The sequence below is a fragment of the Micropterus salmoides genome, unplaced genomic scaffold, assembly GCF_014851395.1.
Source record: "Micropterus salmoides isolate LMB-PRFRI ecotype aquatic unplaced genomic scaffold, ASM1485139v1 Ms_hic_scaffold_8, whole genome shotgun sequence".
Classification (NCBI taxonomy): Eukaryota; Metazoa; Chordata; class Actinopteri; order Centrarchiformes; family Centrarchidae; genus Micropterus; species Micropterus salmoides.
The window spans coordinates 29,784,733-29,795,387 of record NW_024044570.1 but is presented as its reverse complement, the minus strand read 5'-3'; positions in this window follow the sequence as shown (position 1 = coordinate 29,795,387).

Below are 10,655 nucleotides of genomic sequence, written 5' to 3'. Positions count from 1 at the left end.
TACCACTTATATAAAAAACCTACAGCAAAAAGTACTTTTATTTATTTATTTTTATTTATTATTTATTTATTATTATTATTATTATTATTATTATTATTATCAATGAAATCAATTTATCTACTGTTTTCTTATTTATTTGCTCTGATGAAATCAATAAAATTTAAATGGTACTTTTATTTTTCTTAAACCTACTTTAAGCCTGGCAGTTTATTGTGTTGAAGCTGGCAAAACTTCTGAAAGCAACCAGAAACGCACACAGCCCCAGGTGTGTTGATGTGTGCAATGGTGGGCGGTGTTCAATATATGTGTCTGTGTGTGTCTGTCTTTTTTGTTATTGTCTCCTCCTTTCTCCATATCTGTTACTCAATAATGTCTTCGCTGTATCTCTTATTTTTTTATTCTCTTTTGTCTTCCTCTCTTTCTCTCTAAATGGATTAGGGTTCCATTTCCTTTGCTTCCTGTGTCTCTCTTTCCCTTGGTCTCTCCCTCTCATTTCTCCTGTACACATTTGTTTAATTTTTTTTTTATTTAGATGCTCTCTCTCTCCTCCTCTTTCTCCCTCTCTCCACTCTGTTGGTTTTTAAGGTTTTGTGGTTCGTTTCTCTCAAGACTCTAATGAGCTCCAGGGGGAAAATTAGAGCTGGAATAACAAGCAAACATCATCTCCCCTCTTCCTCCACATCCCTCCTTTCTTCTCCTCTTCTTCTTTTCCCCTTCATCTGGTTTCATTTCTTTTCTTTATATCTTGTTTTCCCACAGCTTGATTCTACTTCCTGTCCTTCCTCTTTTCTTCTCTCCAACTTCCTTTTGTTGCCTATCTCTTGCTGACATGCTGTCCTCTTCACCTCTACTCAGACCTGTCTCAATGGCACTTCCTTTCTTCCACAGTCCCCCTTTTCTCTTAGCTTTTCTATTTATTTCGTCTCACTTTTTTAAACTTCCATTTCCTTCTTAACTGCCAAATACTGTTTTGGCACAAATCTAAGTTTTCATGTTAATTACTTTGGAAAAACTGGAGTCGTCTTACTTTCCAGGAGCAGCTTTCAACACTTTCTCTCTTTGTCTGTCTCTCTGACGTCCCTCTGTTTTTGGTCAAAAAGAAGCAAGTCCTCCAAACTAAACAACAAAATAGTCATTACTTCTAAAATGACTAATTAATTTCCTTTTTTTATGATAGGGAAAGAGTTCTAACTTCCCAAGAGTTAGATGAGAAGATCAACACCTCTCTCAAGTCTGTACTGTAAATATGAAACCACAGCCAGCAGCCAGTTATCTGGGCTTCGCAGAAAGACTGGAAAATGGAGGAAACAGCTAGCCTACAAGTACCTCTAAAGTGTACTAATTAGTGACTTGTTTCTTATTTGTTTAATCCTAGAAAGTCTTTATGCTAACCTAAGGTAACAGGCTGCAGGCTGCATTTAATTTTCAGCAAGAACGCGAATAAGCACGTTTCTCAAAATGTCAAACTTTTCTCCTAAGTGGCAACAAACCACCAACGTAGTTATTTCTGTGGTGAGGACAGGCTGGAACAAGCAAATAGTTGATATTTTTGATAGATAAATTGCTTAAGAGATTAATCAAGTAAACAAATTATTGATGATAATGTATATTGATGTACTAATTGATTAATTTTTTTAACTCTAATCGGACAATAGTAGTGAAATAGAATGAAAAAAATAGACAACACTTTTGTGAAACTCAACTGTCCAAAACAACTGAAGGATGGTTAGGACATAAATCCATTAGCTAACGGTGAGTTTAAAAGTAGTAAAGTGAAATTATTCTAGATTTAGGTGCTTGGACACTCAATTAATGCTGTCAAAAAGTTTAAGTGTTGTAATTAGTATTATTTAGCTATAGTTTTGCAGCTTGTTGGGAGTAAAATTATTCCATTGGGAATTTACCCACTCTGGACTAACAAAGATTTTTATATTAGACCTATCTTGTAAAAAATGTATGTCCTCTTTCATTGATGATTGATTGTCATTTAAGTACATTTGGTTACTCATGTGGTGATTGTAATGCCTTTCATGGCAGGCCTGTTTACATTGCTTAAGCAGAGACCAGACTTCAGGATGTCAGCCCAGTAATGGCTGAGCCGAGAGATGAGGGGCATCAGGAATGAAAATGAGCTTTGGGCATAACCATTGCTTGTATAATGCAACATACTGTGACATAATGGAAGAATCCCCATTGCCTTCTCCACTGGTTTGACTAGTTTCTTCCGTGACGCCGGCCCACAGGTGCGCAGAGCCCTCTTTTGTGTGCAACTATAAACATGGCAAAGCAAGAGAGCATTCATTTTTTAAATTTCTTTTCAGTTTTCCCGATCATCTATTGTGAAAATCAGCAAGCTATGATTGGTGAGGGTACAATGTGTAGTTTGCAGGTCTACAAAAAACGTATGACTCAATGATCGCCTAATCTGACACAGTGACCATTTCAAAATACAAAAATTACACGAAGTCTTGTCCTGGCATTATAATATAGAAATATGTTTCTAAATCTTTATGGATGATATTTCTCATATTTGATTTTGATCTACAACTTTCAAATGTGCTAAAAACACATAAATACAATATTTTAAAATAGTTTCATCCAGAAACAACTGCTGCATAAAAAAGTGGGTGGTGGCATTGGCAGAGTGGGGCAAAATAATGACCCTGGAATTTTTCCCTGGTCAGCCCACTCTCCGGACAGAGCCCTTTATTCCTGCTTTCTTGAGAATTTTATGCAAGTACAGTGCGTCACGAAATGAGCCATTGAAATAATATCCAGCTCCCCTCAAGTAAAGATTTCACCTCAGCTGAGCCCGTGAGTACACAAATAAATAAGCCATATCAATATCAATCTAAACATATGACTGGTGCTTTGGGCTGTGCTGGCTTTGACTCTGTTTTACTATTGCTCTCATCTCTGCTGTCATGTTCACCAATGTCAGCCCTACTACTGGGGCCGCTGATGGGTAGAGTTCTGAAAATCTTTACCCAAGTAAATGTTCAATTACCCCCATCAAAAAAATCCATGCAGTAAAAGTAAAAGTTACCATTTGACAAACCTACTCAAGTAAAAGTATAAAATTCCTTGGTTAATAAACTACTTAAAGTACAAGTTACTTTGTGTTTTAATATTGTTTAGTGTGTGCGGGCCAGAGATCTTCTCTTTTTGGAACAATAGGTGTTTCATCCGCTGTGCATCCCTGTGTAACATAGTTATTTTTAGGGAATGCACTTTGCTTTACTTGTCTATTTCTGTTTAATACAATTATTTTCCTTTTTTTTAATCTACATGAAGGTATCGATAAGCACAGGCAGCCAATACAATCTGATTATTCCTAATGTATCTATAAACATAATCTTTACAACACCAAGAATTATTATGGCAATAACATTGGAGTAGCCCATTGTTGAATGAAGTAGGGTAAGACCTGTGCGTCATGTGTAAACACCAACAGAAATGTTATATCCACCCATATTTACTCTCTCCCTATGTATCTCAAAAATGATTGTTTCCTGAATAAATAACAGCTGGTAGCCTGCTGACTGAATGCCAAGAGTTTCACCGGCGGCATTCTATTTATTGAACTCAAAGAAATTAGAGAAAATAAACGGGCTAATTTCCATCAAAAGAAAGCCATGCTCTGCACAATGAGAGGATCCTGTTAATATGTCAGAATCAATCCAGTGATACAGTGTGTAGATTGCATTTGTTCTGCATTGACTAAAAACACTTTGATCCGTCAATAGAAAGTGAAAGTATTTCTGCCAGTTTGTGACAGGGTGATACAGGCCGCTTTCCAGCATGGTCACCACAGGCATGATGTGCAGTTACTGGATTTGAGCTACATTAGTAGAACAACCAAACCTTAAATAGAAAAGGTATTTGCCTGATTTTCTGAATGTTTGCATCTGTCTGGCTCATTAATATCTTGCACAGGCACAAAGCTTACTATATGATCTCTGTTAGGTGCTGCACATGTGCAGTAGCTAGTTAAGGACTACTAGCCAATACCTGACAAGCCAGTAACCATGGCTTCTGTTTAGCTGTATTTGTTCCCGGCCCAGCTTTGCAACTTAGACTGGAGCGACAGTTTCAGAGTGGTGATACAACGTGATACAACGTGAAGCAGATAGTTTACGGAAGTAAATGCTGGACTACAAACAAAATGTTTTCAGACAGTTCAGGAGCAGTGTTTTCTGTGGGAGATGGGAACTCCTTTTGGGGTAATCATTGAGCTTTTTCACTTTGCAAACCTATTACATGCACAGAAAAGAAATAAAACACAATAAAGGCAAGGGGAAACGCCAAAAAGCATAATATGACATCTTTAATGACAATATTCGCTTGTTTCATTGAAATTATTTTTAAGAAATCTGTTCACTCAATCGCAGCATTACCTTTTAAGTATTGTGGGTGTATGTGTTCATGATGGAATGTGTGTGTGTGTGTGTGTGTGTGTGTGTGTGTGTGCACATGTGTCTGAGAGGGAGAGCAAGAGGGAATGTGTGTTTGTGTGTTCATTTCCCTCACAGCAGCAGGTCTGTCCAGAGGCCTTGTCCTCCAGAAGTAATTTGATTGTGGCAGAGAGAGGGAGACATAATTGTCTGCAGCAGGTCACCACACAGCAAACAAAGTGTGTGTGGTGTTTGTTTTCTCCTATGTCCTCTCCACCAGTGTCTGCTCTGCTATTGTCTCCTTTCTTCCTCTCCTCTCCTGTTTCCTTGTTTCCTCTCCATTATTCCTCCCCTCTGTTGTTTCCTCTACTCTACTCTCCCCTCAATGTCAAGAGAAAGCTGACAGTTGGGTCTGATGCAGCATTATATTTTCAGCTCTATGGAAATGTGCACACACTTATTTGCAGTTGCCAAGAGCACACACACACACACACACACACACACACACACACTTGTGCTTCCTGCTGCCATACACACTTTTGCCCCCATGCCCTCTCACTCCAGCCAGATGGGCATGAAGGCAGATAGGCAGTCAACAAGAAAGACCAACAGAGAGTGAGTCAGACTGACATCTAGACAGGAAAAAAAGAACAGACCAGCAGTTCTTTTGTCCCAATGACAGATAACCTTTGACCTCTCCCAAACACACCAAATTCTCAGGTCACACACTCTCACACAAATACAGACACTTCCATGGTCGCTTGATCTCTACCATTTTCAGATCATCTGACACAGAGTCCCTGAGGCCCTCCCCTTTGTCTCACCCCTTGTCACTCAAACAACACTCACAGACACAAAGACACACAAAAACACACAAATTCTTCTCTGTTATATATATATATATATATCATGTGTCTCTATATATATTGTGTGTAAATGTTTGGCATATCATTTTCTCTCAGAAATTGCACATTTAGGGCTTCTTTTACATGGGCACAGCAAAAAATAAAAATAAAAAAAATGTGTGAAGTTGATGATACAGCAAATTGGCATGGAAAATATCTAGCACAGCTCCTGCATCCAGTGAGGTGGACAACATTTAGGCTGTGGCTCAGGAGGTAGAGCTGGTCGTCCACTAATCACAGGGTTGGCGGTTCAATCTGGCTCGTCCTGTCCACACGTCCTTGGGCAAAAACCCCAAGTTGCTCCTGGTGTGCAGGCCATCGCCTTGCATGGCAGCACTGTCGCCATCGGTGTGTGAATGTGAATTAGAGGCTAATTGTAAAGAGCTTTGTCTGTTGACGTAGGAAAGTGCTTTACAGTAAAAGTACAATACATTTACAATTAAAAAAACTGGATTAGTTCCCACATACACAGGTAAAAATTCCAATTCTTTTTGTTTGGACACTGACCCTAACAGAGTCAGGGTGAAAGAGGCTTCTCTAACAAGATCCAAGTTGCCTAGTTTAGTTGCCTAACATTATTATCATATAATGTTATTTCATAAAATTATTAAGTATATACATATATTTTAATGATATTATGAAATATATTATTATTGATTAATAATATTATTAAAGTCCCCCTGCATTCAAAAATGTGTTTTGCTTGATTGTTACTTCACTTGGATGTTTGGTCAGAATGATGTATGTGCAGAGTTTGACCCTATGACACTGTATTCACATTAATCTGCTGAGGGAGGAAAGTTGCTGTGTGCTCACTCTGAATCTAATGTTGAAGACGTGTCAGTACGAGCAGGGTACTACTTTGGAAGCCAATCCTGGTCCGGTACACAAAATACACAAGAGTTATGTGGAAACTTGAAGCCTCCAGTGCACACACACTAACAATGGACTTTTCAGTCAAAGTAGTAGAAATCTGGTGTCTAGCAGTTGAAATGAACAAAATTTGCTTTTTCATAAACTCTGGATCGGCGGCACCTCACTTGTAAACTCACATATAACACAGTAATGTATGTAACAGATTTAACTTCTTAGGCGCTCAGAGATGCTATAGAACGTTTTACACATTTACAAACAGAAAACACTAATCAAATGCTATTAAAATAAGTCTATAATGTAAAACACACACCTTTCAACGAAATGGTGATGAGAAGCTGTTTAGAGCTAGGCAGATCTTATGGCTCATCATCCTTTAATTCTTTCTTCTTTAGGGGGCAGTGGTTACTAGGTTTATCTGTGGAATAATCCCTAGGACAATGATATGGTAAAAGTTGTATCAGATTCAAATTAAGACATCCCATCAATATAATTCCATCTTACATATGTGGACAATGTTTATCAGCACTTAATTACTGTTTTACACAATGTGATGGCATATCCCTCTGCTTCATCAGTGAATTTACTACTTTGAATTTATTTATTTACAGCTGTAACAAAAAAGCAACACAAAAAGTGTGTTGCAGACAGTTTGTGACTTATGCTGCGTTCCAGACAACTCGGAACTTGAAATCTTACGACCTCCAACTAGAAAAAAATACCATGCAACGCCATTCAAAGATCCTACCTGTGAACTCGGGACAAACCCATCTACCCCGACTTCATGAAGAGCCAGCTGACTGACATCACAAAACAATGGCAGCATCCATGGAAGTGCATATTGTAAATGGTAAACCCTCAACTAAAAGGCAACATAAAGTATATTTGCCTTTATTTAATTTAAATAACACACACTATCATGTAGTAAAACCTGTTCTATACGTAAATTGAAGTCAACATATAGTCACCAATGTTATTAGGTAGCTGGTTATGGTAAACAATCTCTGAAAGTGATCTACTCTGCATAGAAGTTCAGGAAAATCTTAAAAATGCCAAAAATGTGAAAACATTAGTAAATTAGGAAAATACAACATTTACTGACTTTACTTTACCAACCAATGCAGATAGACGCGAACACAGTATACGAGTAAAGTAAATTTATGTTCCTTTATTTTAATTACTATGGCTTTTCTTTTTAATTAACACCATAGTCACTGCTGAGGGTTCAAATGTGTGTACACTTGATAAAGAAATATCAGTTTGTCATGGACAGCCATGGTTACTGTTTATGGTTTGGCGTCACACACTTGGAGCGCTTTGAGGTCCTTTGTACCCAAGACTGTTGCAAAGTATCGGATCGTTGACCACCGTAACATTACTACACCGGAATTTAGTTCAGTTGTAACATACAGTCTGGGCTGTGCTCCAACAATAAACATCAACTTTGGAAAATTACAAAGAGAAAATCCACAAGCTTCTGTTCTGAAATCAAATTTACCATTGTTCATGTTTGCTGACCACGACCAACCCAAACATCTCTGCTTCCACTCTCAGTGACAACGTGTTCAGTTGGAGTGTGCTACGCACACAACATAGCGCAACATATAAATCAGTCAGTTCCTCCTCCATTTCAAACTTGCAGAATTGTTTCTGAATGTTCACTCATTCCCAAAACACAAAATAGACATAAACTATTGCTATTGCTGACGTCCTTAAACAACAATTTTCTTTTTAAACATTAGCAGTAAATGTTTGCAGTGAAAGAACCTCTGCAGATCATAGCCAACCGAAATAAAATAAATTGACAACAATGTGTTTATTGTTTGGCTGTTGATTGCGTGTCCCGCAAAATATTACATCTGTAGCAAAATCTTTGTTAAAATAAAATTGTTGTGGCTGCATGATAGTTACTGAAATACTGATACTGAAGGACTGTGCGACACAGTGCATCTCCTCTCACAGATGTTGTCATGAGAACATTCATTCTATTGATATTTCACAACATTTTATATTCATGTTCAAGAAATAATGACTACACTGAGTTCAAATTGAATACATTGGCAGGCACTATATAATTTATCTGAGAGAACGGACAAATGTGACACGTCAGCCTCTTCAGTGAGAACTATGTGGCTGTAGTGTCACAAGTGGAGCCTGACCGTGTTGATTTTGTGTTATGAGCTGAGGTGATGAGGGAGAGTTTCAGATAGACATAACACAGAGCAAAGAACAAAATATAATGAACACTGGCAGCTTTTCGGTAGTGACGTTCAGAGAGGAGCACATAATGTATGTTGAAACAACTTTCAGTAACTCAAAGGGCGTCATATTTGTTTTTAATGATACAGAAGCCCTCATACTTGATTCTGAGCGAGTCACAAGTTGAATTACTTCCTGCATTCCCTAATGACTCTGTCACACGCCAATCAGATCTGGCCAGATATTGCTGTTAAGATAAACTAAACCTATTGCCACACATTAGATTTCTGTGTGTGCAGTCCCAACACACCATGTGGGCTAATCAACAGTTTTACATTGTCTGCAACACAATGAAAGCAGAAACTGTGCAAATTATTTTCTGTTTACTGGAAACCACACGGTGAACTGATTTTAGCGCCGTCTGAATGTGTGAAACCAAGACAGCTGTGCAGCGGTGTGTTTGTGTGTGTGTGTGTGTGTGTGTGTGTGTGTGTGTGTGTGTCTGAACAAATTTGTGAGACACACACTGTCTCTCTGATTCATTTGATTCATTGTGATGTTACAAAATATAAGCACATTTAAAGACAAAATGAGGAATAGCACGTTATTTAGACTTTTTATTAACATCAGGAGACTGGCAGATCAATTGCGCAATTCAGTTGTAATATGTCAGTTTAAACTATCACTCATGTTATGTCAAATGTCACTGAACAAAGAACAGCAGTGCACTGTTCATGATAAAAAAAATTTTACAAAATCAATACAAACTTATAAAACATGTAGGTTTAGGATGGCTTCAGTTACAATGCTTTTAGAAACACATCTTAAGATTAAAAGGGTTTTTAAGATGCTGTAATTGCTTTTCTAAGTGGTACACCACTACTACTACTACTTTTAGCAGAGCTGCAGAGAGTAAAAGTGAAGTAACAAGTAACATCTGTTGTTGGGTGCTTTATAAAGCAATGACTTTTTCTCTGAGAATGAATTTTCAAGTAACTTTCCAACACAGCCAAGATGTTACATCATTGTATCAGTTTTAAATATCCGGTATTGTTAATGAGCAAGACTATCAATTAATATTTTAGAGTAACACTGAAAAGTCCTAAGTGTACAAGTCCAAGATCAAGTCACTAAAATGAGTTGTTAAAATATGTGCTCACGTCTTTGTGTCTGTCCTGCATAACCCTTACATGCATGAATTATAAAATCATTATCTACATTTTTTAAAGATTATTTTTATTACTCAAAATTGGGCTAATATTTAAATCCATTTACATTTTCCTTTTTAAAAAATACTGTTATAGTTTTAAATTATTTAAACGTATGTTGATACCATGCAACAAAGGTCTAAAATGCCCCACCTGATAACAAGGAATATCATGTGTTTTAATGACATGTTATGCTATGTATTTAAGTTCAGTTCAGCATCACAATCGGCCATCTTGGATTGATGGGATCATCAAGCAATGAATATTTGGAATACAAGACAGAAACCACTGTTACAATGTTGCTATCAATCAACTGACACTGTCCTAATGTGGCAGAACATAACCTTGATATAGTTACTCAAAATGGAGTTATAATAACTGTCCATAGAGGTGGACACCATGCATGAAAGGGTTGTACTACATATAGTTATGATAAATCTGTTGTGGCATCATCACTGGATCAACCTTTTTACTGATCTAACCCCCCACCCCCACCCCACCCCTTTGCATATACAGTACAGTATTTTAGCTATCATTATTGGTGATTATTAGTTGAGCATACATATGCAAATGATGCCCTAAAACTAAGAAGAGCCAGCGTCAAAGCTTGTAGTCAGTGAATGAGTCGGAAATAAATATTAACTGGAGTTAAATTAAACACCAATTTGGATTTGCTGTCACCAGTAACCATGTCTGGAAGGTTTGTGATGTCTGTTAATCACAGAATAATGCCATGCAGTTGCAAAACAAGTGAAACTAAGTGGATTTCACTTTGTGTTTGGTGTTTTACTGTATCTTTTTAACACCACAGCTCCAAGATTTGAGCACTCTTTCAGTCAATTACGGATAATTTGTCTCTATACGTTTGTGGGGATATATGTGATCCCTTTCTCTCGCTGTTCTTCATCTTATTCATCAAGCTGGTCTAGAAGAATATTTTGAACTGCCTTTCTGCCCCTCTAACTGAAGAGCTGGCAGAAACCTCAAATAAAGAGCTCACAACACATGATGAATATATAGATGGAGGAGACAGAGACAAGCTGGGGGGTGTACGTTTATCTGTAAGTATGTAATAG